Here is a 26,755-nt window from a genome sequence, read left to right as displayed (position 1 = left end):
GCATGTGCTCATGACTGCCAGCATGTGTGGCTTTGACTACTGCTCTGCCCAGCCTCCCACTGGCACAGGTGGACAGTGCTGCTGACCAGCACGCTCTCCTTAGCACTAAGAGGGGGAGAGAAGAGAAAAAAGCTTCGGTTGCAGGCCACTGACGTGTCCGACGTGGTTCCTGTGAGCAGAGAGCTAGCGGGGCGAGCATGGGTGGTGGTCAGTGGATTCAAGCAAGGATAAAGGAGAATATTTTCTAGGCTCAAGGCAGGGAAGCAAAGGAGAAATGTTTCAAACACAATTGGGACATCACGGTGATGGAGGCCGGCGTGGCTGGTCATCACGGGCATGGGACTTGTGCTTCCCAGGCTAAACTTCCAAGAAGTCAGGGTCACTGGAGACAGGAGGCCCTGGGGTTTAAACTTAAGAGAAAAGGGTGAAAATGGTGATGGCGGAGCGAGGGTCAGGAAGCAGCGGTGAGGAACAAGTGATATAGTGACTCCACCTCCAGCTCGTGAGAAAGGGGTCAGACAGCTGCCACGGTGGGACAGTTACATGGTGCCAAGATTGCAGCTTTAGAGCCCGAGGGGCAGGCCATCAGCTGTGATGATGGAGAAATGGGGGCTGAGAAAAGCTGAGTGATTAACGGGGACAACAGAAAAATACAGAGAACGAAGGGAGTCAGAAAGGGAGACTGAGAGCCTGCTGAGGCTGGGGGGGCACAGTGTGAGAGAAGTGGGGGGCACCTGTGGAGCGGCAGTAATGACCGGGGCTATCTGAAATAAGAGTTTGGGAAATGAACCGAGGCTCCTCCATCTCCTCCTGGGAAAGATCTCCAGGTGAGCAGCCTGGGGTTTTGAGCACGGCAGCGTGACTGCGTGTGACACTTGGAGCACACCCCAGATGGAGAGGAGACTTACTCTTCGGGGTACGGATAAAGCTGCTCTCGGCTTCCTGGAAGAAGCGTGCCGCAAGGGGGCCCACATGAACAAGGCGGAGGGGCCCGGGTCTCGCCTGTGCAGGCCTCCCGAGGCCTTTGGCCAATCATGCACAATTACAGGAATGCTTTCATGAAGCCCCACAAGAAGCTCCATCCTTTTTAACCTAAAAGGATTTAAAGGCCTCATTTATATTAGTGTGCAGGACTGTTGTTGCAGTTGTTACTGTCACGGTCTGCGCGAGGCCTAAAGTGCCTGTTTAACTAAGTAAGCCAAAAGGCACTTCATCTTCATAATCCCACATAATCAATGCACTCTGGTATGGGAAACCATCGTCACATCTGGCAGCCATTCTGCGGCCTGTGAAATCTCAACCGTGGAGAGGAGGCTCTGCGGGGAAAAATCTAGGAGCCGGAACAAGTTCTGGAATTGCCAGCAACTGGCTGACAAGCCTGTCCCTTGCAAAATAAGATGTTCCACAATTTAAGGTCCCATTTAAGGTTCAGTTTGTCTTCCCTTCCCTTTCCTTCCCTTCATCCAACTTGAGTTTAACGGATCTCCCTTGAATGCTTCTTGTCTTTTAAAGGTGGCAGCTCCATCAAGTGGGGGCCGGCTGAGGGGGCATGATGAGTTCCCCATTGCCCAAGACCTGCCCACCCAGGATTCAGAGAGCTCCTGACGTCCTTCCCCATGGCACAATCCCAATACACTGGCACATTCACCTGCTCGTTGAAATTTTTGAGTAAATGACTAAATACCTAACAATTTTCCCCTCAATTGTCCTTCCTGCCTTGACAATAGTCTGTAGAAAAAAATAAAAACCAATTATATGCAAGAAGAAATAATAGTAATAGCTCGAACTTTAGATGCTTGATTATCTCATTTAATCCTCACAACAAACTTTCAAGGTTCTATTATTCTATAATAATAATTATCTATTATTCTCCATTTTACAGATAGAGAAACTGAGTTTGAAATAAGTAGGTGACAGGCTCAGGGTTCCCCAGCCAACTTTTCTCTAAGGCACAATTTGAATTCAAGATCTGCCTGACTCTGAGTTAGGAGTTTGGGGTTGGACACTGTGTCATCTGGTTCTTTTTCTACGAGTTGGTCAGTTTGACTGACGGTCCCCCCTTCTTCTTCCTCTTTTTCTTTTTTCATTTTAAACTCTTTCTATAAGGGATGGTTGAAGGCAGGAAATACAGGAAGAATCCCAATGAGATAAAAAACAAAGAATCAATAAAAATCTGTTTTTTCAAAGAATAACTGGGGATTAGAACAGTCTGTAGCATCCTTTGTCACGAATGGAAGAGGCCTCCAAATTAAGGGATGGCAGGGGGAGTCAGGAAAGCAGGCTCACAGGGTCTTCTACCGGCAGTGTCTAAACTCCAGCAGACCCCTCTCAATCCCCCTCCTCTGCTCAACAGATGGACTGAAAGAGGGCCAGACCCAAGAGCCTCTGCGGCTTCCTTCCAACTCTGAATCTAAGATTCATCCTAGGATTCCATCCAAGATGGAAGCCGTTTGAGAACAACCCTCACAAGCTCTTTACCTTGCAATGCCCTCAGGTACCCAGAGCTAAAGGTGCCCCATCACCTCCGCTTGGCCGGCTCCTCCCAACCATGGCACCCATTTCTCTGGCCTCTCCAGTCATGTCAAGGCCTCCTTTCCCCCAGGGATCACTTGAATCTTAATTAGCAGAACAGAACTTCCTGAAGGTGGGGCCTGAGCCTTGGCTGAGTTTACTGGTGCTCTGTCCCATGCCCAGTGTGGCACGCTGGACACCACAGGCTGTGAGTAGGATTTAGGAGTGAGCCAGTCCCTCTGGAAGAAAAGCCCTGACCTCCAGCCACATGGCTCCCGGGGGTCTCTACCCCTTCTAATGCTCCTTATTGCCTGGACTCTACTTCTGATTCCACTTAAATAAAGCGAAGGAAAGAGGAATCAGGGGAAGCCAAGGAGAGCCTAGCACATAACAGCCCACAGGCTCAATAATTTACAGGCACCTTCACGGTCTCCTTGCGTGATTCCACTCTGTATGTTAAATGGGTCTGTTTTTATTATGAACTCGAAGCAACAACAAGCACCGTTATTCCCAACACAAAGGGAAAGAGAGTGCTATACAAAAGCGTGACTTTCTAGGGCAGGCGGCTCGTTTTAAGAGATATCTACATGCTTGTGTTGGAGAGAGTCACCTGTATCTAGAAGGAGGACTGTGAGCACTGAATGTGGAGCACAGCACAGGATTTTCATCTTCATTGTAGTTTGCTTGGTTTTTTATTTTTTCTTTCTCATTTTTCCCACTTTTGATCTGATTTTTCTTGTGCAACATGAGAAATGTGGAAATACGCTGCAAAGAATTGCATGTTTAACCTATATTGGATTGTTTGCTGTCTAGGGGAAGAGGAAGGAAAATCTGAAACACAAGGTTTTGCAAGGGTGAAAGTTGAAAACTATCCTTGCTTGTATTTTGAAAAATAAAAAGTCGCACAGGCTCTGGGAAGGCTTCTTAGACTTCCCACAATGCAGCGAGCCCCAGCACGAGGGGCACTTCAAACATTTCTCCCTTAGACTCTTTTTGATACCAATTCTTTTTTTTGTCCTGAACTGGAAGCCAAAAGAGCTCTCAAGCCTTGGTGGAGAGCAGGTACTCAATAATACAGTCACTGAAAAATGTAACAATTGCTTGTGGGACTGATTTTTGTATGGATTTAAAAACCACAAAACAGGGAGCTTTTCAGTCATAAGCAAAATAGCTGGTCTTTTAGAACCTCAAGAGGAATAAATCTATAAAAGAATTCTCCCACCATTCGCTTGACAAAGCAATAATTGGAAAAAGAAGGTATTATGTAGCAATCTCCACATCTAACTGCTTTAAGAGTCAAGAGTCCATTTAGTAAATTATTCTATTAGTGAATTATAATATCTGAATCCCATTTTTAAAATTCAACTTGAGGAAATGAGGCTTTCATCTTGTTGGCAGCCTATGCCAACTATTAAATAAAGAAGTAAATTTTTCTCTGATAATAATCTTTGTCAAAAATATAAGCAGACTCTCTCAAAGGCAAAATTCTCAAGGATTTTGTTTTCAAGAAGGCTGTTGCAAACAGAAGCCTCTTCCCAGCAACAACGAAGAATTTATTAGCACGTCAAGACCCCCAAGTAGGAATATTACTAACTGTATTCTTCCTTAAGAAAATTCTATGGCATAATCAGACCTTCATTAGGGAAACATGTGGCCTCAGACTTTTGTGATTGGTTAAATAATAATAATACAGTTTTGCCTGAATGAAGGTATACAGAAGGTTAATAAGATTAAGCTTCTGCCACAATACAGACCTATGATTTTGTTGGTGTGGGTGCTTCCTTGGTTAACACCGATGCTGGCCCTTCCTTACAAGCCTTAGTCTCTGAGAGCTATTGTGGTCAAATACTTCATCATCTTGGGTCTGCTCTTGGGATGATGAACCTCGTCAAAGTTCACTGGGCTGAACTCTCAGAGGCAAGACAAAGACGAAGACATCTTGGGTCTCTCCAGCAGGATTAGATGTGCTGGTTTAGGCTTCCACAGGCTAGAAGAACCTGGTGTGACCCTGATGCCACAGATTTCACCCAGACAACAGAGGGGTTCTTTGGTAAAAGCTCCATCTCTGCTCTGGAAAGACCTGTGCAAATTCAAAGGCGCGGTACCAGTTTTGTTCTTCTCATTCTTATGATGTCTTGATTAAAATGCAAAAAGCAGGTTGAGTTGGACTGAAGCTTCATGTTAGGTAAAGCAAACGGGATCAAGTCTAGGATGTAAGAAGCCTGGTTGGCTGACTGGGCAACGGAACCCTCCCTAGCTCTCCACGATGTTCTGGGTGCCCTGGACCAGTATTATAGCAATTTGGACTAAGTGGGGTGCCAAAAGCCATTCTTGATGAGAAAAAAATCGGACTTGGAGAATATTAAAATGCATTGTGAGGAGCAGCGGAGGGGGTTCCTAGTACAAGTCCTTTCAACGCAATAGTAGCCCCTGGACCCAGCCACAATGCTCTCTGGGCCCACTGTCTTCCTGGAGGCACTATCCTCCAGGCCCAAGAGTCCTGCTGTCTGCTTTCTCACTTGCCTTTGGAACCAAAGGGCCAAACCTGCCTCAGTGCGCCCCCTTCCTCAATTAGAATGAATGCCTGGAGAACAGGGATTGTCCCAGCTTCCCATTTGTACTTCCAGTGCTTGAGATACATTGAGTAAATTCTTATTCATTCACATTCATTTTATTACTCTTCAGTTTATGTAGCAACACAAGGCTTAACACAAAGAATTGGCTCAGAATGAACTATAAGGAAACAGGAGACTAAGGAGACTGGTTTGTGGCCACATCTAAACATTTGCTTCCTTAGTCCCTTTCTGACATCACAAGAAATGAATTTCCTTTCCTCCCTGTTTCAGATCCCATCCAGCCTCCTTTTTGCCAACTTTCCTGTCTCCTTAGGCCTCAGCTGGGGACTTCTCCACCAGACCCCAGGATGACCTCCTCACAGGCCTGAGGCCTTCTCTTGACTCTTCACCTTTCTAACTGGAGGATGGGGCCATGAGTTCCAAACTTCCATGTATGGAGAGAGCTTTGCTCAGATGCCTGGCTTCTCAAACTGATTTCTCCACCCGGTACCCTATCACTCTCCTTTTGTTTTATCTTTCTCCTATTAGAATGTAAGCTCCTAGAGGTCAAGGGCTGTCTCTGTCTTTCCATATAGGTAACCCTACCATATGGCACAGTTCCTGGCACACAGCAGGTGCTCAGTAAATATTTATTGGCTCCTGACTCTCTCTATAAACTATGGACCACAGACATGGCCCATAAGACTTAAGCCATTAAATTTAGAACTTCAGGACCGAGCAGTTCAGACTGGTGAGTTCCCACAAGGCCATGTCTGGGGCTGCCATGTTTCGCAACTCATCCAGCATCCATGTTGGCTGTCTTTTTGAGATCCAGCTTATAGCTGGGCTGGGAATGATAATTAAATCATTACCCTTGTTTCTGGAAAGAGGGTGACGATCCACTGCCCGAAGGCCTTACTTACTACCACCCCTGGGCTTCATATATTATCAATGCAACTGAGACAGGATCAAAGTATATTTTAGAAAGATTAATCTGGCAGCAATGTACTGGATGGAGAAGGACAGATGGAAGCAGCCAAACCAGCTAGAAGTCAATTGCAATACCCAAGTCTGAGAAGATACAGGCTTGCAACAGGCTGGCAGCTGGGAATTGTAAAAGGAAGAGAGATGCAAAAAGCACAGTCAAGAAGAAACAGGACTAGGTGTGCTGGTTCCTATTTGTTTTTTTTAATAAATAAATACATATGTGTGTGTGTGTGTGTGTGTGTGTGTGTATGTATGTATGTATGTATAAATAAAACACGGAACATATCAAAGATCATTGAGGGACTCTAGCTCAGGGGTGTGTGTGTGGGCTGACAAGAGGGAGAGATCAAAGGAAGATAATTAATACGACAAGATTTGCCCAAACTTTTGAAGGATGATTTTCCCTGAGGGAATCAAAAAGGTAGTTCTAAACCTGTAGGCAATTTGTTGTTCAGTTGTTTTTCAGTCAAGCCCAAGTCTTTATAACCCATTTTGGGTTTTCTTGGCAAAGATACTGAAGTAGCTTTACTACTGCCTTCTCCAGCTCATTTTATAAATGAGAAAGCTGAGGCAAAACTTCACTGAGGTAAAGTGACTTGTCTAACTCGTAAGTGTCTGAGGAGGGCTTTGAACTTGGGAAAATGGGCCAATAAAATGAGCTAGGAAGGAAATGGCAAAGCAGTCCAGTATATCTTTCCCAAGAAAGTCCCAAATGGGATCATGAGAACTCATAGACATGACTGAAACTACTGAACAACAATGTTCACAGCATAACAGAGAATTTTTTAAACGGCCATCGTAGCCTTCATGGAATTTGTTCTAGGACTTACAGCGTAAGTTGGTTGTATACAATTCCTCCAGTTTTAGGAAAACAAGCAGCTACATGCCCACCCTGCACAGTACATTGACATTCTTACACATTCATGACAGCTGACGAAACATCTGAGTTCGAGCAATATCCAGAAGGTCTGAGATTCTGACAACATCCATCTAGAAATTCCTTTAAAAATTCTCTGTTGGGTCTTCACTGAGCTAAATGGGATATAGCTTAATCTATCATTTTACTTTTAAATATATGGAAAGAGAACATAGCTCAGGTTCTCTACTACATTAAATGTTCAAAGTGGAACCTGTGATGCTAAACATTTGCTTCCTAAGTCCCTTTCTGACATCCCAAGAAATGAATTTCCTTTCCTCCCTGTTTCAGATCCCGTCCAGCCTCCTTCTTGCCAACTTTCCTGCCTCCTTAGACCTCATCTATACAATAGATGACTTAGTTCCATTTGAGGATGGTTGCCAAGAAAGCAGTGTAGAGAAGCAGATGTCACCAGCAAATGTAGCACACAGCAATGAATGATACTATGCAGCTCATAGTAGCCAGAAACCGAGAACAAAGTGGCTAATAACTACTGGAGAAATGAATGCTGAGAAAAAAGCAAATATGCCCACACTATTCAGCATCGATATTTCTACAACTGGTTCATCTCCAGCTCCAAATTTTAAATAAGTTTGTACGACAATGCAGTAGGAAGCCATCAAGGTATCAAGTGAAAATTGTTCAAGATCCTCCTGGCTCTCCTGGGCATTAAGAAGGAAGACGGACATCTCCAGGTAATCAGGTAAAGAAGACCATGGCCTTGGGATCAGGAAGAAGGGGCACCTATACCACCTTTCTCATTGGGTAATCAGAGGTCTCTCACTAAAGCTCCGTTCTACACGGGGACGATATCCCCTGTACCACCCTGAGCAATTGTGTAGCTTGGACAAGATACTGTGATGTGCCTCCAACGGAGGCGGAAACAAGTTTGAGCTTAGTCTGGGACACACGTGTCATCTTCTGTCCAGACTGCAGGAAATTTTTCCCCAACTTTTAAAGAACGTGCTATGAAATGAGAGGAATTTGCTTCTTACCTTTTATGTGCACAACGTTGTTTTAATAAGCTTGATAAGACATCAAAATGGTCACTGTCTCCAACCCTAGAAGAAAAATGAAATAGAATTCAATTGATTCTCTGAGCGACTGATATCTAAGCTCTCACCAAACTGAAGCGACAGAGTAGAGATGGGCTGAAGGGATGGGACTCCTGTGCAGGGGAGGGGTGGGTCTTTGTAAGGAGTGAGACTGGGGCGAAAGAGCAGAGTGAGAAAGCATCAGATGGATGAGATGAGGAAGAGGGGAGAGGAGGGGCTTCCGCTATACAGAAAGAGGCCGGGAGGGAGTGGAAGGAGAGGAGTCTGAGGGGGCGTGAGAAGGTTTGAAAGAGCTGCACAGTGGGACACTGGGCTGAAAAGGGAAATGCACAATTACTTGGTGGCCCTGAGAGCCTGGCAGACATGGTGGAACATGAATCTGTAGTGGATCCGGTGAGAACGGCTGCCTGATTTTTTTCCACCTTTGTTCAGCAGCTTGTGTGTAGGAGCAAAGGTGCCAAATGTGGGTGGGAGTGATCCAAGGCTGAGGTTTGGCAGGGAGCAATGAGAAGGGGGCCAAGGATTGGTGATCTGAGGAGCTCCCGAAGTCAACAGTACAGGGAGGAGAAGTTTAACTTTTTTCTATTCTAGGAAGTGCCTAAGGCTAGATAATGAGGCTTCTTGTAACTGTGTCAAGAACAAGAAAACGGAAGTAAAGCATTTTTTTAGTCCATGGAGTTTTGTGACATTTTACTGGACACAACATCGGACAACCAGGAAATCACATCTCATCTCTCTGCATTCGAGATTCATTATCTGTAGTAAAATGGGGCTAAAACTTGTCATCAGAGCTAAAAAGGTTGTTGTAAGGATAAAGGAGATAAAAGTTTGAAAAGCATTATATAAATGAGATAACTCAGATGGGGCCAGTGAGGGATGGTGGGTAAACTTCTTACTCTGGCTGTTGTTTCATTATAATGAAACAATAATAATAAAACATAAAACAAAAAATAATAAACAAATAAATTATAAGTCCAAGGGAGCACAATTAGGACCTGTGTTATGAGTGGCGATGTTCATACTCTGGCTCATTCTGCCAAGCCAGGATTTTCCTTGAAAAGAGTCTGACTCACAGCTGTTTCCACAAAGAGACCTCCCACGCAAGGACTCACATCCTCCACCTGCCAGGAAACACAAAGGCCTAACAGAATCCTAGACTGGAAAGGTCTGTGGAGACTTTTAGTTCATCCTGTCCCTGAGAAAGTGTCTTTTCCCACAAGAGCCCAACAAATGAGCCATAAGCCTTGCTCGAGAAGGAAACCACCGTCTCCCAAGGCTCCTCAATGCACATGGATCCTTCACATTGTGAAGGTGTTGGAGCTTTTTTGGATATTTCCTCCTCTTGATATGTTCCATGTTCCCCAAAGCCTCAACATTCTCCATTATGACACACTAACTACCTTTTTTTTAAAGGTTCCCTAAAAGAACTTGGGCTCATTCCCCCAAGTCTATACTATCCATTTAACTGACAGCATTTGCAAAGGGCAAGATCTAGGTGAGAACCTCCACACTAAGCTGCTCTTAAAATCTAGTTCCTGCCCATTTTAAATTCTATGACACATACAAAAGAAAATAATAATAAAAGTCAATTATATGAAATCTAACATTACGAATCTTTAAGTAGGCAGGAATTTCACATTTTAACATAGCCCTTATCCAAAACAAATAACCAAAAAAAAAAAAAAAAAAAAAAAAAAAGATACATGCTACATTATAAGTAACTAGTTGAAAAGAAAGGCACTATTTTTAAAATTATCAATGTTATTTTGGGGTAGAAGGGGAAATGGAAAGGAGGGAATAAGTGTATGTTGCACACATAAATGTGCCCATGTTTTAAAAACTGCTTTATCGATGTCTTTTGTCTTTGTATCAGTTGTTTCAACATGTTCCATGATCCCTCCCCTTATCCTCAAGTGATCTCTTGTGAGGGAGAAAAATGATTAAGGAAAAGCACTGGGTGGTATCCTAACAATATATACAATATTTGCTCTCAGGAAAGTGCTCCACAATAGCACCATGGGTGTGTGGAGTGGGAGTGGGGTGATTATTTCATCTTTTCTCTTCAGCCATTCTGGAGAGCAATTTGGAACTCTGCCCAAAGGGCTCTCAAACTGTGCCTACCCTTTGATCCAGCAGTGTTTCTACTGGTGCTGTATTCCAAAGAGATCTTAAAGGAGGGAAAGGGACCCACATGTGCAAGAATGTTTGTGGCAGCCCTCTTTGTAGTGGCAAGAAACTGGAAACTGAGCGGATGCCCATCTGTTGGAGAATAGCTGAATAAGTTATGGTATATTATTGTTCTATAAGAAACAATCAGCACACTTAATGCTTCCTAACTGTGTGACCCTGGGCAAGTCACTTAACCCCAGCGTCAGAAAAAGAAAAAGAAAAAAAAAACAAACAAAAACAAAAACAAAAACAAAAACAAAAACAAAAACACACACACACACAAAAAAGGAACAATCAGCAGGATGATTTCAGAGAAACCTAGAGAGATTTGACATGAACTGGTGCTAAGTGAAGTGAGTAGAACCAGATCATTGTACCCAGCAATATCAATATTATACAATGATCAATTCTGATGGACATGGCTCTTTTCCTCAGCAAGATGATTCAGGCCAGTTTCAATGGTCTTGTGTTGGAGAGAGCTATCTGCACCCAGAGAGAGGACTGTTGGGCACTGAGTGTGGATCACAACATAGGATTTTCGCTTTTTCTGCTATTGTTTGATTGCATTTTTTTTTCTCATTTTTTTCCCTTTTGATCTGAATTCTTTCGTGAAGCATGATAACTGTAGAAATATTAAAGAAGAATTGCACATATTTAATATATATTGAATTACTTGCCATCTAGGGGAAGAGGTGGAGATAGGAAGGGAAAAAAATTTGGAATGCAAGGTTTTGCAAGGACGAATGTTGAAATTAATTATACATGCATATGTTTTGAAAACAAAAAACTTTAGGGGCAGCTAGGTGGCACAGTGGGTAGAGTACCAGTTCTGAAGTCAGGAGGACCTGTTCAGATCTAGCCTCAGGCACTTAACACTTCCTAGCTGTGTAACCCTAGGTAAGTCACTTAACCAGCAAATAAATAAATAAATTTAATTTTTAAAAAAGTTTGTAAAAATGGTTTTTGCATCTTTTCCATTTTTCTGTTTACAGCACTTTAATTTCCATCATTAAGTACCCCAGCTTAGGTTTTACTCTTCAGTTTCTTCTTTATAAGCAGGCATCTTTCATAATCATCTACTGCTGTAAGAGTTTTCCAATGTTTGTATTCTTTTTTTTAATAAGATTTTTATTTTCAGAACTTTGTGTTCCAAATTTTTTTCCCTTTCTTCCTCCTATCCCCCTTCCCTAGACAGCAAATAACCAATACAGGTCAAACGTGCAATTCTTCTAAACATATTTTCTCATTTATCATGGGGCAGAAGAAAAATCAGCTCAAAAAGGGGAAAAAAAAGCAAGCAAACAAAAAAAGAGTGAAAATACTATGTTGTGATCCATGCTCAGTCTCTTAGTCCTCTCTCTGGGTGCAGATGGCTCTTTCCATCACAAATCTATTGGAATTGGCCTGAATCATCTTATTATTGAAAAGAGCCACATCCTTCAGAATTGGTTATCATATTATCGTGTTACGGGGTACATTGTTTTCTTGGTTCTACTCACTTCACTTTGCAGCAGTTCATGTAAGTCTCTCCAGGCCTTTTGGAAATCATCCTGCTGATCACTTCTTAAAGAGCATTCTCAATGTTTGTATTCTAACCCAATGATGCCTTTAGAAGCTCCCTCTCCCCATTTGACCAGTCAGATGTTTGCCGAATAAATTGCTTTCTGAGATTTTTCAGTCTCCTTGTTGCAGGAATTGATTTATAGTGGTTAAATTTTGGGACATTGATATTGGGCTTGATGTCATTTCTGTTGTCCATTTCTCATTTTTGACCATCACTTAATTGTTTATATCACACGTTAAAACATGCTGTTTCTCAATATTATTCTTTAAAAAAAAAAAAAAAAAAAAAAGTGTTCTTAGCTTTTATGAGTTGGCAATTTGACAGCTTACTCAAGGATAAATCTAATACTAACAAGTCTTTTTCTGTCTGTAAAAATATGGTATTATTTAGTACTTTCTATGGCCAGAGCCTATCAATTATTTTTTCAAAGCAAATGTTAATATAGGAGTGTGAGGTTTTTATATAACTACATGTTTTGGACCTCTCTCAGTTTGTCCTTTCATCCAATATTACACTCCATTTTTTTTTGGGGGGGGGGCTAAGACAATTGGGGTTAAGTGACTTGTCTAGAGTCACACAGCTAGGAAGTGTTAAATGTCTGAGACCAGATTTGAACTCAGGTCTTCCTGACTTCAGGGCTGGCCCTCTATCCACTGTGCCACCTAGCTGCCCTTTATCCTCCATTCTTATTTTTTCCTATCTTTGCATTAAAGTCACCATTTATTAGAATATAAGTTTATTTGGAGAGTCTTAAATTCTATATATTTCCTCTATTACTCCATCCTCAGCAATCAACCTAGGTGAGTAAATGAGATGTTTGAAAAGCACGCAGCACAGTGACTGGCACATTGTAGATGTTCTATAAATTCTCATTGCCTTCCACCTGCCCTCCATTCAATTCAAGCATAAACCTGAATTCCTTAAGTTCTATGTCTGTGATTAGACAATATTGTAAAATGAGATTATATATGTGCTTCATCTTTTTTTTTGAGCCAGTTCTCTGCCCCAATGGAGAAAGCTACGTTGAATATCTTGGTATGTATTGGATTTATTTTTGCCTGGCTTTGTCAAGAATATATGCCCAGGAGTGAGTCTGAGATGTCAAAGGCATCGGCAATATGGTAACTTTCACTGCATAATTTCAAATGTCGGGAATGGCTGGACCACTTCCCAGCTCTACCCAGAAATCGTTATTGTGTTTATATATCCACAGTCCCTGGATATTAAATGTTCTTTGACATCTTTGCCAATCTGAATGGTATGCTTTAAAAAAAATTTTTTTTGAGAGGATTTCTGCATCCAAAAAAAAAAAAAAAAAAAAAAAAAGAGCCACTCTTTAGAACTAAACCAATATTAATAAAAAGTAAAAATAATTTGAGGTATTTCTTACATTGGAGATTGTTATCAAAATACCCTGTGGAACTCACCAGGGTTGGGGAGTAAGCCCATTACGAGCTGCCGCTGCAGCCAGTTGCAAGTGGTCCAGGAGTAGTGTTACCACCAACCTTCTTTTAGAGTAAGAGAAGAATCCTTTATTCAATGTTTCTCATGAGAAGTAGGTGAGCTCACTAGCAAGATACACCCCAATACAGAAGCAGGAGCAAGCTTTATACTGTTAAGTTTGGTTCCTTACTCCTCTCTTGGATTTAGAGTCAGTTAGTTAAAATTGGTTGACTTACAATCAGAGTTATTGGATTTAACATTTTTTTTTATTCACCCACTGCATAGGTTAAAAGGCTTGTACACTGTCACTGACCCTAGCTGCTTTGGGCCTGGACCCCTTTGTTGTTTAGCCAGTTCCTTAACTCACAGGGTGATTGGTTGGAGATATTTTAACAAAATATTTTACCTCTTCCTTCATCCTGTTTTAACAGTTATTTGTGGAAACTTGACTTCTCATAGTCCTCACAAAGATGATACAGAACAGTCTACAGTATGAAACAATCCACTACTGATCTAGTCTCTTCAGACCTCTCTAAAATCATCCTGCTGATTGTTTCTTACAGAACAATAACATACCATAACTTATTCAGCCATTATCCAACTGATGGACAACCCCTCAGTTTCGAGTTTCCAGCTACTACAAAGAGGGCTGCCACAAACAGTTTTGCACATGTGGGTCCCTTTCCTTCTTTTATGATTTCTTTGAGATACAGGCCCAGTGGAAACACTGCTAGATCAAAGGGTGTGCACAGTTTGATGGCCCTTTGGACATAGTTCCAAATTGTTCTCTAGAATGGATGGATCAGTTTACAACTTCACCAACAATTCTACAAAGGTTCTTAAACTGAACATTTATTTATTATAGGTAGAATACACCACTATGTCAAGGACATATGGCAGAAGTGATGTTATCAGAGAACTTTAGGCCTTACTTTGCCATGGCAAATTGAACAAATCTTAGAATTAGCACTTGTGGCTAATAGTAAAAATACAAGAGAAAAGCAGCAAACTCTTTTAAAAGTTAAAATGGAAATGTTTTACATGATTGCATAGGTATCCTATCTCAGATTGCTTATCATCTCAGAAAGGAGGGGAATATTAATAACTAATTTGTAAAAGAAAAAAAGAGGCAGGAGAGGGGAAATGGAAGACATCAAATTGCATGAATCTTCATCTTGCCAAAACCTTTCTGTTACTGAGCTCCCTCAGTAAATACAGGGCAATTAGCAGAGATTTATAACTTTTTTTGGTGGTAATGTACAGTATATACCATCATCACAACTTCTAATTGACTGTAACTAAAAAAAAAAGTTAATTGGATATAGAAAGGGAGAACTACAAGATTATTAAGGGGTGGCGATCATTTATTTCCTTGTTTCAAGATACATACATATACAGGCAGATTAAGCATAAGGTATAGGAAATATATAAAATAGTCCCTCAGAGTGAAGAAGTAAAAGTGACATACTGTTTGAGATCTTATTGTGAAGCAAAGTTAATATTATGTGATAATAAGTAATAACATCTTTAAATTATAGGTATATACTTGAGCAGATTTCCAGAGTGGTGAAAGGAGAGCCAGCACTAAGTACCACGGATGCAAAGTGGGGACAGTCAGAGGCCTTGCTTCCAGAGCTGCTGCAAGGGGCCAACCAGATGTCAGTGCTGGGAAAGCCATGGGATGCTCTCTCTGTCCACAATGGACAGAGAATGTACAGAGAACAGAAAGATTGACCTCTCAAGCTTAGGAGGAGTCAGGGAGCCCGATGATGAACTTCAGGTCTATTCCCATCATACCCATATTTGTGGTCCATATTGCTTCCCCTAATGGATTGCAGAATGGCTCGTTACTGTCTTTGTATCCCCAGCACCTCATTCAGTGGCCGACACAAAGTATGAGGCACCTAACAACTTAGTAACTGCTCATCTTCAATCAACTGTTCAAAATCTAATCACTTGTTACTTTGTATTTCTTTAGTAAAATCTGTTAGAAAATTGTTGGATTTAGGCAGCTTGAGCAGTAGAGAGAACTGGTTTCTGAGCCAGGAGAATCTGGATTCAAATCCCATTTCTGAACACATTCAGGATATGAGAAGTCATGTGAGCTTAAGTGCCGGGTAAATTAAATGAAGAGAATGTATGGGTGGGCTCAATGGGTGGGGGGTGGGGTTGTTTACCCTGAGAAATCTCTTATATCAAAGAAATTAACTAGGTTAAAAAAGTGGGTGAAGAGTGAAATACCAGTTTTGCTCCCCCTTAGCTACACATTTTGAGTCAGAGAATGTTGCCAATAATAAGTACACTTATACTGCTATCAATATTTGTAGCCTTTAATTCCAATACTATGCAAACTATTTGGAAAAATTGGGAAAGAAGGAATCCTACAAAATTCTTTCTATGACAAAAACATGGTGCTGATACCTAAACCAGGTAGGGTCAAAACAGAGAAAGAAAATTATAGATCCTAATGAATATCGAGGCAAAAATCTGAAATAAAATATTAGCAAAGAGATTACAGGAAGTGATTACCAAGATAATACATCATGACCAAGTAGGATTTATGCCAGGAATGCAAGGCTGGTTCAATTTTAGGAAAACATTTGCAGCTTGCACACATATCTCGAACTACCCAGTGATCATTAACAGATGAACTCTGACCAGAAAGAGAAGCCCAGAGGATGAGGGCGTGGCCCACGGTCCCAAAGCAGGGCGGAGTAAAATGGAGCCCGAATTCCCACCCACCACTCCCTCAATCCAGCTCCTACTACAGAGCATTCAGGATGTCCCAACCTTAGCTAATACTTCAGTCCCTCCCAAAGTGTAGCCCAAAGTGTTACAAAGTAGCCTTAAACAAACCCCAGGAATAACAATGTAGCACCGGAGAGGAGAAAGCCCCCCGAGAGAGTGAGAGTTGGGTTTAGGTAGTCTGGTAAGAGTCTTGGGAGAGGACCAGCGCACCAGAGCAGCTCCTTCAGGAGGCGCCCACCCTCTGCCCCCACCTTCTCTCCAGACAGCTGGGGGACGTGGAGCCGGTCAGCGCATGGCTGGCGACACTCAGCTTCCCCGGTGGCTCGCGTACAAGGTCAGCTTGATTCCCTCAGACACCGAGGACTCAGACCCAAGGGAGCGCAAGAGCCCACATCTCAGCCTGCAAAGAACGAGCCTCTACCCTCAGTGTACACAGAATGCCAGGCACACACAATGCAATCTTTTTGCGATCTTAACCCTAGTTTTAAAATCTGCCCTCAAGAACTTCTGCCTAAATCTCTCCGGAATCTCTCCCCAAAAGGAGAGCCCCTCCCCCACTGCCCTCGGGCAGGCCGCCAGAGGCTCTGCCCCACCCCCACCCCCAAGGTGGAGAGTCCAGTGGTTCCTTAGGCTCCGCCCTCCAGGACCCACAGGCAGAGAAGTGTTCCCCAAGTAAACAGCTTTTGGCCAATGCAGGAAAATGGCCCAGAAGGCCAGGCTGCCCAGAATTCCAGGCTCTCAACTTTATCACTGAGGCAGCAGGAAGTGGAGCCGGGGCGGGCTGAGGCTTGGGAAGGCCAGAAAGAGGGAGCGAAGGGAGACAGCCCCTTTCCCCATTCCTCTCAGGGCCTCAGGCTGCTGTTTGGTAAAACGTGAGCAAATGCCAGGGGCAGAACCAGCCTGGGCCACAGTTCTCTTTTATTGTCCTGACTCAGTTTCCCTAATTATCCTGACCTAGTCCTGCCTTGTTCTGCTTCAGTTTATAATTATCAGCTCAAAGCTCAGTCCTGCAAAACCTCCCCTAACTGTCCCTCTTTATCAGAATATATGATAAGGATAAAAGATCTTATGTTTTAGAATAGCAGAATGCCTAGTATGGCAGAAATTAGATATGGATCCACACTTAACACCATATACCAAGATAAGATCAAAATGGGTCCATGATTTAGGCACAAAGAATGAGATAATAAATAGATTAGAGAAACAGAAAATAGTCTACCTCTCAGACCTGTGGAGGAGGAAGGAATTTATGACCAGAGGAGAACTAGAGATCATTATTGATCACAAAATAGAAGATTTTGGTTACATCAAACTAAAAAGTTTCTGTAAAACAATAGTAATGCAAACAAGATTAGAAGGGAAGTAACAAATTGGGAAAATATTTTTAAAGTTAAAGGTTCTGACAAAGGTCTCATTTCCAAAATATATAGAGAACTGACCCTAATTTATAAGAAATCAAACCATTCTCCAATTGATAAATGGTCAAAGGATATGAACAGACAATTCTCAGATGATGAAATGAAACTATATCCACTCATATGAAAGAGTGTTCCAAATCACTACTGATCAGAGAAATGCAAATTAAGACAACTCTGAGATACCACTACACACCTGTCAGATTGGCTATGATGACAGGAACAAATAATGATGAATGTTGGAGGGGATGTGGGAGAACTGGGACACTGATGCATTGTTGGTGGAGTTGTGAAAGAATCCAGCCATTCTGGAGAGCAATCTGGAACTATGCCCAAAAAGTTATCAAACTGTGCATACCCTTTGACCCAGCCGTACTACTACTGGGCTTATATCCCAAGGAAATACTAAAGAGCGGAAAGGGACCTGTATGTGCCAAAATGTCTGTGGCAGCTCTTTTTGTTGTAGCTAGAAACTGGAAAATGAACGGATGCCCATCAATTGGAGAATGGTTGGGTAAATTATGGTATATGAAGGTTATGGAATATTATTGCTCTGTAAGAAATGACTAGCAGGAGGAATACAGAGAGGCCTGGAGAGACTTACATCAACTGATGCTGAGTGAAATGAATAGAACCAGAAGATCTCTGTACACTTCAATGATGTATGAAGATGTATTCTGATGGAAGTGAATATCTTCAACATAAAGAAGATCCAACTCACTTCCAGTTGACCAATGATGGACAGAAATAACTACACCCAGAGAAGGAACACTGGGAAGTGAATGTAAATTGTTAGCACTACTGTCTTTCTACCCAGGTTACTTATACCTTCGGAAGCTAATAATTAATGTGCAACAAGAAAATGGTATTTACACACATATACTGTATCTAGGTTATATTGTAACATATGTAAAATGTATGGGATTGCCTGTCATCAAGGGGAGGAAGTAGAGGGAGGGGGGGGATAATTTGGAAAAATGAATACAAGGGATATTATAAAAAAAAAATTACTCATGTATATATACTGTGGGAAAAAAATTCTAAATAAAATTTTAAAAATTAAAAAAAAAAAATAGCAGAATGCCTCTCCCTATCCCTGGGGTTCCTCACCCCATTAGATCATCCCTCTCTGGAGACTCACCCCACCCTGTCAGAGTCCGGTTTCTGCTGTCAGCACCCTGACCCCGCCCCTGCCTCCCTCTACCCCCTGAGTCTGAGCCATGTGTTTTATAGGTCATTGAGAACTCACGTTGTTGGCTGGATTCTTGCAGCAGATAGTCTCATTCAGCCCTGGGACCAAACCAAAAATTGGTCCCAATAAATCTCTCCCTTTTAAATAAATTATTAAGTAATCTCTAATCTCTATCTTGACTCAGTTTCTCTGGCATTACACCTCCTTTATATTAGGAAATGCTCATTGTATGTGAATTTTTACGCCATCATTTTAAAAGAAGGCAACTCAGTGGAAGGACCTTGAGATCCCTATGGGATGATTAGCTGACAAAAGTGGAGAAACTCTAGAGGGGCCCAGAGAAGAGAGAGTGCTCCACCCCCCAGCTGCCTGGAAGAAATGGCTCTGCTTAGCCTTAAGGATGTAGCTGGTAACAAAAGGGGGAAAGAGGCAAAAAGGCAAATAGAAGCGGGGTTCCCAACATTCTTATCCTGGATCTCTCTGGCAGTCTGATGAAGTCTAGAAATCTGTCCTCAGGAAAATGTTTCCAGAAGTGTAAAATGCATAGGGTTACTAAGGAAAACAATAATGCTGAAATATAAAATCAAACTACTTTTGTTTTTGTATGAACATGAAATCTAGATTAAGAACCTGTAATGTAAGAAACAATGTACTAACAAGGAGAGCTAACCCAAAGTTAGGAGGACAGCCTCTGGAGACCATGGGCACCTCCCTGCCACAGAGCTCTCAGCCCAAGGGGGTCAGATAACTAAGTCAGAAGATTACAAGGGACCCTTTGCAGGCCCTAGGAGCAAGACTTTGTTAGATTGCCCATAAGTGGTTCCAGGTGACACAGGTGAGGGGGAATACAAACACTAGAGTGTGCACAGGATTCCTGGTCACAGTCCCAAGGGCTGAGAAGAATCATTATGGTCTCTCCTGAACCTGAGCACAGGCCAGGAGAGCAGTGACCACATCTCCCTTAAGATTACAACACTCTTAAAGAACTGGAAACGTATGGACACATCGATATCTTCCACCCTGCCCAAACTAGCCTTTAAAAGGGCTATACAAGGAAACTCTAAAGCTTGCAAAATACCCACTCTACCCCAGAAGCAGAACCCAGCTTAAAAATTTCAAGTCAAGAAACAGGCTGGGAAAATGAGCAAACAGCAAAAGCCAAAACAAAACAATCACAGTATGTTACTATGGTGACAGAGATCAAAGACCAAACTCAGAAACAACAAAATAAAAACAGCTACATCCAACGCCTCAAATAAAAATGTGAATTGATCTCAGGCCCCAAAAAATTTGCGGAAAAGCTCAAGAAGGATTTTCAAATTCAAATAAGAGAGGTAGAGAAAAAAGAAATGACAATAATGCAGGAAAATTGCTAATGGAAGCCAAAAAAAGAAATGCTGAAGAAAATAACAATTTAAAACACAGAAAAGGCATGTGGTAAAAGAGACACAAAGATGAACTTAACAAAATAGAATTGACTAAATAGAAAAGGGGATACAAAAGCTTAATGATGAAAAATCATTCCTTAAAAATTAGAATAAGGCAAGTGGAAACTAATCATACATCAGAAGATACTAAAAAAAAAGCCAAAAGAATGAAAAAAAAAAGGTCAATATCTCATTAGAAAAACAATTGAGAGGCATAGTGGCTAGAGCACCAGCCCTGAAGTCGGGAGAACCTGAGTTCAAATCTGCCCTACTTAACATGGTCTAGCTGTGTGACCCTGGGCAAGTCATTTAACCCCAATTGTCTCTGCAAAAAAAAAAAAAAAAAAAAAAAAAAAAAGAAAGAAAAAGAAAAGCAATTGATCTGGAAAATAGATCAAAGGGGTAACTTAAGAATTATTGTATTACCCAAGAGCCATGATCAAAAAGAACCTAGCTATCATCTTTCAAAAAATTACCAGGAAAACCGTCCTGATATCCTAGAACCAGAGCGTAAAATAGAAATGAAAAGAATCCACTGATCATCATCTAAAAGAAATCCCCAAAAGAAAACTATCAGGAATATTATAGTCAAACTTCAGAGCTCCAGATTATTTTTATCTTCTTCCTAAATCTGATTTTTCTTGTGCAGCAAGATAACTGCATAAATATGTATACATATATCATATTTAACATATGAAAAATTACCCAAGCATGTTTTGTATGTAAAAAGCTATAATAAAAAAAAATTTTTTTCAGAGCTCCCAGATCAAGGAGAAAACATCATAAGGAGTCAGAAAGAAACAATTCAAGTATCATGGAGCCTGTCAGGACAATACATCAAAGGATCAGAGGATTCAGAATACAATATTCCAGAGGGCAAAGGAGCCAGAATTACAATCAAGAATAACCTACCCAGCAAAACTGAGTACAATCCTTTAAGGAGAAAATGAACATTCAATGAAATAGAGAACTTGAACCTTACTCTCATCAGAACTGGCTAAAAGAGGAATTAACATACACACTCATTTAGGTATAAAAACCTACTTTACTGATGGAGAAAGGGACAAAGAAGCCTTGTAAAGGGGGAGGGCAGACTGGGAAAGGCAAGTGGTTGGAAGTAAAAAACTTTTGAGAGAAGGTAAAAGGAGAAAGGATAAATGGAAAAAAAAAAACAGAATGTAGGAAAATATAGTTAAGCACAATTGCAAAAAAAAAATTTACAGCAAATTTCTCTGATAAAGGCCTCATTCTGAAATATACAGAGACCTGAAAGATATGAACAGGCAGTTTTCAGAAAAAGAAATCAAAGCTTATCTATAATTATATTTTTAAAAAATGTTCAAATTATTATGGATTAGAAAAATGCAAATTAATAAAACAACTCTAAAGTACCATCTCATATCTATCAGTAACAAATGTAGGAAGGGATGTGGGAAAACTGAATTGGTGAAACTATGAACTGATCCTACTACTCTGGAGAGCAATTTAGAACTATGCCCAAAGGACTAAAAAACTGCATAAAACTTTGACTCAGCAATATTGCTACTAGGGTTGCACCCTAAGGAGATTCCCCCCCCCCAAAAAAAGGAAAAGGACAAAAATATTTACAGGAGTTCTTTGTGTGGTGGCAAATAATTGGAAATTGAGGGAATGTTCATCAATGAGGAAATGGCTGAACAAGTTGTAAATGGTTGTGATGGAACACTATGGTGCTATAAGAAATGATGGGCAGAATGAACTCAGAAAAACCTACAAAGATTTCTAAAAACTGATGCAAAGTGAGTACAACCTGGAGAACATTGTATACAGTAACAGCAATCAACTGTGAATATTTAGCTATTCTAAGCAATACAATGAGTGAAGACAAATCTGAAGGCTTGTACTTTCAGCATAAATTCATGTGTATATATATATATATATATATATATATATATATATATATATATATATATATATATATATATATATATATATATATATATATATATATATATATATATATATATATATATATATATATATATATATATATATATATATATATTTGCTTGCTTCTCAATGAGGGAAAGAATTTGGAACTCAAAAAAAAATTTTTAATGAATGTTAAAAACTGTTCATATTAATAAATATAAAACTGGGAAAAAAGAAAGATAGAATGCAGGTTTATAAAAACTCAAGGACCAAAGAATGACCAAATATGTGAAAGTATGTGGGGGGAGGGAGTCTACCATCATCACAGCTTTTTATCTAGATGATTCACTTTTTCCTCATGGCAGTACCCGCAGACCCAACACAGCAAAATGATATGTGTACACCCACAGCCACCCTCACTCTCCCTCTTAGATATTCTTCATATCTTAAAAGTGTGTAAGAATGCTACTTGGATCATCAGGATGAACTGACAAGCCCCTTGTTTTTAAACTTATCTCCAAAGCATAGAAAGCACAGCAGCTATGGATGGCAAGACTGTACATGTATATCCCACATCAGATTGCTTGCTGTTTTGAGGAAGGAGAAAGGAAGAAGAAAAGTTTGGAACTCAAAATCTTATAAGAAATGAATGGTGAACATGATCTTCACATGTAATTGAAGTGCCCGATGGTGCAGTGGATAGAGCCTCAGCTCTGTTGTCAGAACCTGAGCTCAAATCTGGCCTCAGATACTTAATACTTCAGATGCTGGGCAAGTCTTAACCCCAATCACTTCCCCAAAAAAACCCTTTAAAACCCCAAGACACATATAATTGAAAAAAGCCAAATACTATTAAGTGGGAAAAGAAAAGACCACCTTATATCCCACCTTGATTGGAGTCTTTGCACTGCCCCTGGTTTCCTCAGTGCATATCCCACTAAAGTGAAAATACTATTGGCTGAAGTCTCTTAAGATAGATGTTCACAAAAAGTTGACTAATTAAGTTCAATGATTTCTTTACAATCCAAAGAGGGGAGAAAGCAGCCCTGCAGTACAACTTCTCCACAGAAAAGCAGATGATCTCCTATCCTGCAGGGACCAGCATGTGACTGCCCAGGCACATGGGGGCATCAGGTTTCAGGTGAGCCTTCCAGAGTTCCTATGGATACCCTGCACGGTTCTATCATGGATCACTTTTCTAACAGGAGCTCTTCCCTTCCCTTAACCACCCCCCCCTGAGCTTCTAGTTAATCTTGAGGACTCTTTATGGCAGAGTCCAAGAAAAGCAAGCCATCGATTTCAAACTCTACTGTGACCCAATTCTGAGCCAGTCAGCTTCCTCCCAACTAGATGCTGGGCAAATAAACCTGTAATTGCACAGGATTTACAAAGAAATTCAATATTTATATAATCACACGCATTCATTGTATCGACACACATGTGCCACATGTAGGTACTTACAGTGTATATTTACAGCCTCAAAAGGCTGGAGTGCTAGACTAGAGTCAGGAAATTATGAATTCAAATCCAGGCCCAGAACTTCCTAGCTTTGTGACCCTAGATGTTAAAAACTTAACTTGTTTGCTTGGATTTATTCAATTACAAAATAGGAATAATAATAGCATCTTGCTCACAGGATAGTTGTGAGCATCCAGGGAGGGAATGTTTGCTTAGTGCTCAGCACAGTACTGGCACATAGTAGGTGGGTAAGTTTTTTATTCTTTCTTTCCTTTTTTTAAAATGGCAGAGTCTGTGGAGAAGCCAAACACCACCTCTGTCAAGAGCCACACAGAACCTCAGAATTGGAAGGGCTGTAGGAGCACCTAAATCACCTGATATCACCCTGAGAACGCTTCCAAAGGTAGAAGCTAATTGCTCTTTTAAGCTCTGATTTCCATAATCCCAGATCACAGATAAGAGAGCTAGAAAGGACCCAGCAGGTCCCCTTCAGCCCAGCTCACATTACCCATAGGGCCCGGCTCATTGCTCCAAGGTAATGCTCATAACCACAGAGCCAGTCATGCGCCCAGCCAGGGATTTAGCCCCAGATCCTGCCTCAATGCAGAATTCTCTCCACTTCATTATATAGTTAAAAGTTTCAAAAGTGCCCATTTGTCCTGATGTATAGGGAATATAGATTGGTTATATTAGGCATATCAAGGTACATTTTGGGCTTAACAGGAATTTTGCATCTGCTTCTGCTTAGGCAGAAAGCAGCGAATGGCATTACCTCACAACAAATGATACCCCACCCCCCATCCCGCCACCTCCCTCAAGCAAACTTCAGGTCTTGGTCAAGATCAAGGTCTCAATTTCTAGTCTATTTTCTGACGCAGGAGGGACCTAGCCAAAAGTCCCATCTTCCCCTGGCCAGTGGCCAAGGACTTACTGGAGTGTTTATTTCTTATATATCTGACAGGCAAAAAACCTTTTCTGACATGTCATTGAGAAAGTTTTTGAGCCCTGTGTCAAGATTATTTTCCCAAAAAACTCTGTGGTTTTCCAAAATACCATGGAATCCTTTTGGGATCACACAGCAGATTCCTGGAAAAACACTTTCTCCTCAACTCCCCTCCCCCCAAAAACAAATGGAATACAAGTCTGGGAATAGAAAATCTTATAAGTTATTGATAGTCTCCTTATTAAGTGGCTACGATGTTCTAGGCACTGTGCAGGGCTGAGGATGCCAAGGAGACAGGAGGCCTCCAAAGGATACTCAGTGAGGTTCAAAATTGAAACCAAGCAGAGCTAATGGCGAATGAAGTTGATTGGGAAAGTCTGACCCCATCACAAAGGGAGACTTTGGGCAGAGCTTACTGTTTCCTCCTCCAGTCAGAAGAGAAGGCATGTTATGGAATATTATTGTTCTGTAAGAAATGACCAACTGGAGGAATACAGAGAGACTTGGAGAGACTTACATCAACTGATGCTGAGTGAAACACGCAGAACCAGGACTATACACTTCAACAATGATACTGTATGAGGATGTATTCTGATGGAAGTGGATTTCTTCAACATAGAGAAGAGCTGATCTAATTCCAACTGATCAATGATGGACAGAATCAGCTACATCCAGAAAAGGAACACTGGGAAATGAGTGTAAACTGAGAGCATTGGGGTTTTTTTTTTGTTTGTTTGTTTTTGTTTTGTTTCTCTTCCCAGATTATTTTTACCTTGTGAATACCATCCTTCCTTTGCAACAACAACAACAAAATGCGGTTCTTCACATATATATTGTACCTAGGATATACTATAAGATATTTAATATGTATGGGAATGCCTGCCATCTAGGGGAGGGGGTGGAGGGAAGGAGGGGAAAAACTCGGAACAGAAGGGAGTACAAGGGATAATGTTGTAAAAAAAAAAAAATGACCTGTGCATATGTACTGTCAAAGAAAATGTTATAATTATAAAAATTAATTTAAAAAAAAGAGAGAGGCAAGGCAGTTAAGGATACTGAGGAGGCAAGGAGCATCAGAGTGGAAACGGAAATGAAGTCAAGACTAAGATGGAAGTCATGGAGAAAAAATTATAGATACCAGCAACAGTCCATGGGAAATCTCCTTCCTAGCAAAACATTAAGGACTAGTCGTGGTGCCTGATCATTTAACCAGAGAGGAATCCATGTCATGGTACTATCTTCAAAAAAGGAAATGAGCCAAGGAGTGGCCCAACCTGTCTTCGATGAAGTTGGCTGGCTCATTGTGATCAAAGCTTCTTCTTCTATAGGTTCACTTTATCATTCCCTTAATAATAAGTTTTAGAGTTTTACTAGGAATCTCAGTTGATCACAGGCCTAAAGTTGTATAGATTCTATTCCTTTCCCATTTAAAAAAGCAACAAAAACTCATGGAACCTGCCATTCTACAGGCCTACAAACACCTCTCCTGTTCTCTACCATCTTTCTACAAAATGACAGTGACTCAGGAACCCCAGGAGGTAGAATTAGTTCATTTCTAATGCCTTAAATGCACACAGTACTCAGCCAAACGAAGCATTTAATAAGTGCATAGCATGTGAGGGGCACTGTGCTTGGTGCCAAGGATATAAAGAAAGGGGATGGTCCCTGGTCCCAGGAAACTCACAAATACAAAGCACTTTATACTCAGGATGAAAAGGAAATAGCAGGAAGGCACTAGAATAAGGAGACTGTGCCTCACCTTCACATTAAGTCAGATTCATAGCTATCAGCAAGCATTTATTAAGCACCCACTGTGTGTCAGGCATTTTCCTTCCCATCCTCATCGGGCAGTGAAAGCAGCAGCAGCTCGCACTTGTGCCCTTGCCCTCTCCTCTAGCTACAGGCTCCTTCCTCTTGTTCAAAGAATTCTATCAGCCTCATTTAGAACCTTTGTGCACTTGGCACCTCTTACCCGATGTCTTCATCCACCATGACCTGCATTTCTGCCTGTACAGGTCATTTGTCAACATCCATTTGAAAGATTGCACCAAATCACAAGAAAGAGCAAATGGAAAAGTCCAAAGGACCAATTGACATCCTCTGAACTGGCAAAGATGATGCAGACAGAGATACCGGTTCTGGAGATCACCATTCTGGAAAATTAACCAGGAGTGACAGCTGAACTCTACCCACCTTTGACCCAAGAAATCCGGTGGGCACATCCTGTGAGAGTCAGAGCCTCAGACAAGACTGATGACTCACCAGGGGAATCTTCCTGCCAGACTGGACTTCCCAGGTGAGGAAATCACAAGGCGATTAGCCAAGGCCTGGCACCAACTAGTAGGCACAGAACACTCCTGGGGCATCCAGAGGACCAGCCACCAGCCTGGGCTAACAAAGCGGGGGTCAGAAGCGGCACTTCAAACCAGAGCTTCCTGGCAGAGGCCTGACCTACCCTCAA

General features: G+C 41.4%; 1 protein-coding gene across 2 annotated transcripts in view; it reads right to left on the bottom strand.

Moving 5' to 3' along the window:
* RALA (RAS like proto-oncogene A) overlaps nt 1-26,755 on the bottom strand; it is a 45,727-nt gene that overhangs the window by 12,737 nt on the left and 6,235 nt on the right. For both annotated transcript variants that reach the window (XM_074284494.1, XM_074284496.1), the window contains exon 2: nt 7,965-8,030. The gene's annotated coding sequence lies outside the window, so the exon portion shown is untranslated. The remainder of the gene's footprint in view (nt 1-7,964; nt 8,031-26,755) is intronic.

Source organism: Sminthopsis crassicaudata, chromosome 1, assembly GCF_048593235.1.
Source record: "Sminthopsis crassicaudata isolate SCR6 chromosome 1, ASM4859323v1, whole genome shotgun sequence".
Taxonomy (NCBI): Eukaryota; Metazoa; Chordata; class Mammalia; order Dasyuromorphia; family Dasyuridae; genus Sminthopsis; species Sminthopsis crassicaudata.
This window is presented reverse-complemented; position numbering and strand designations above follow the sequence as displayed.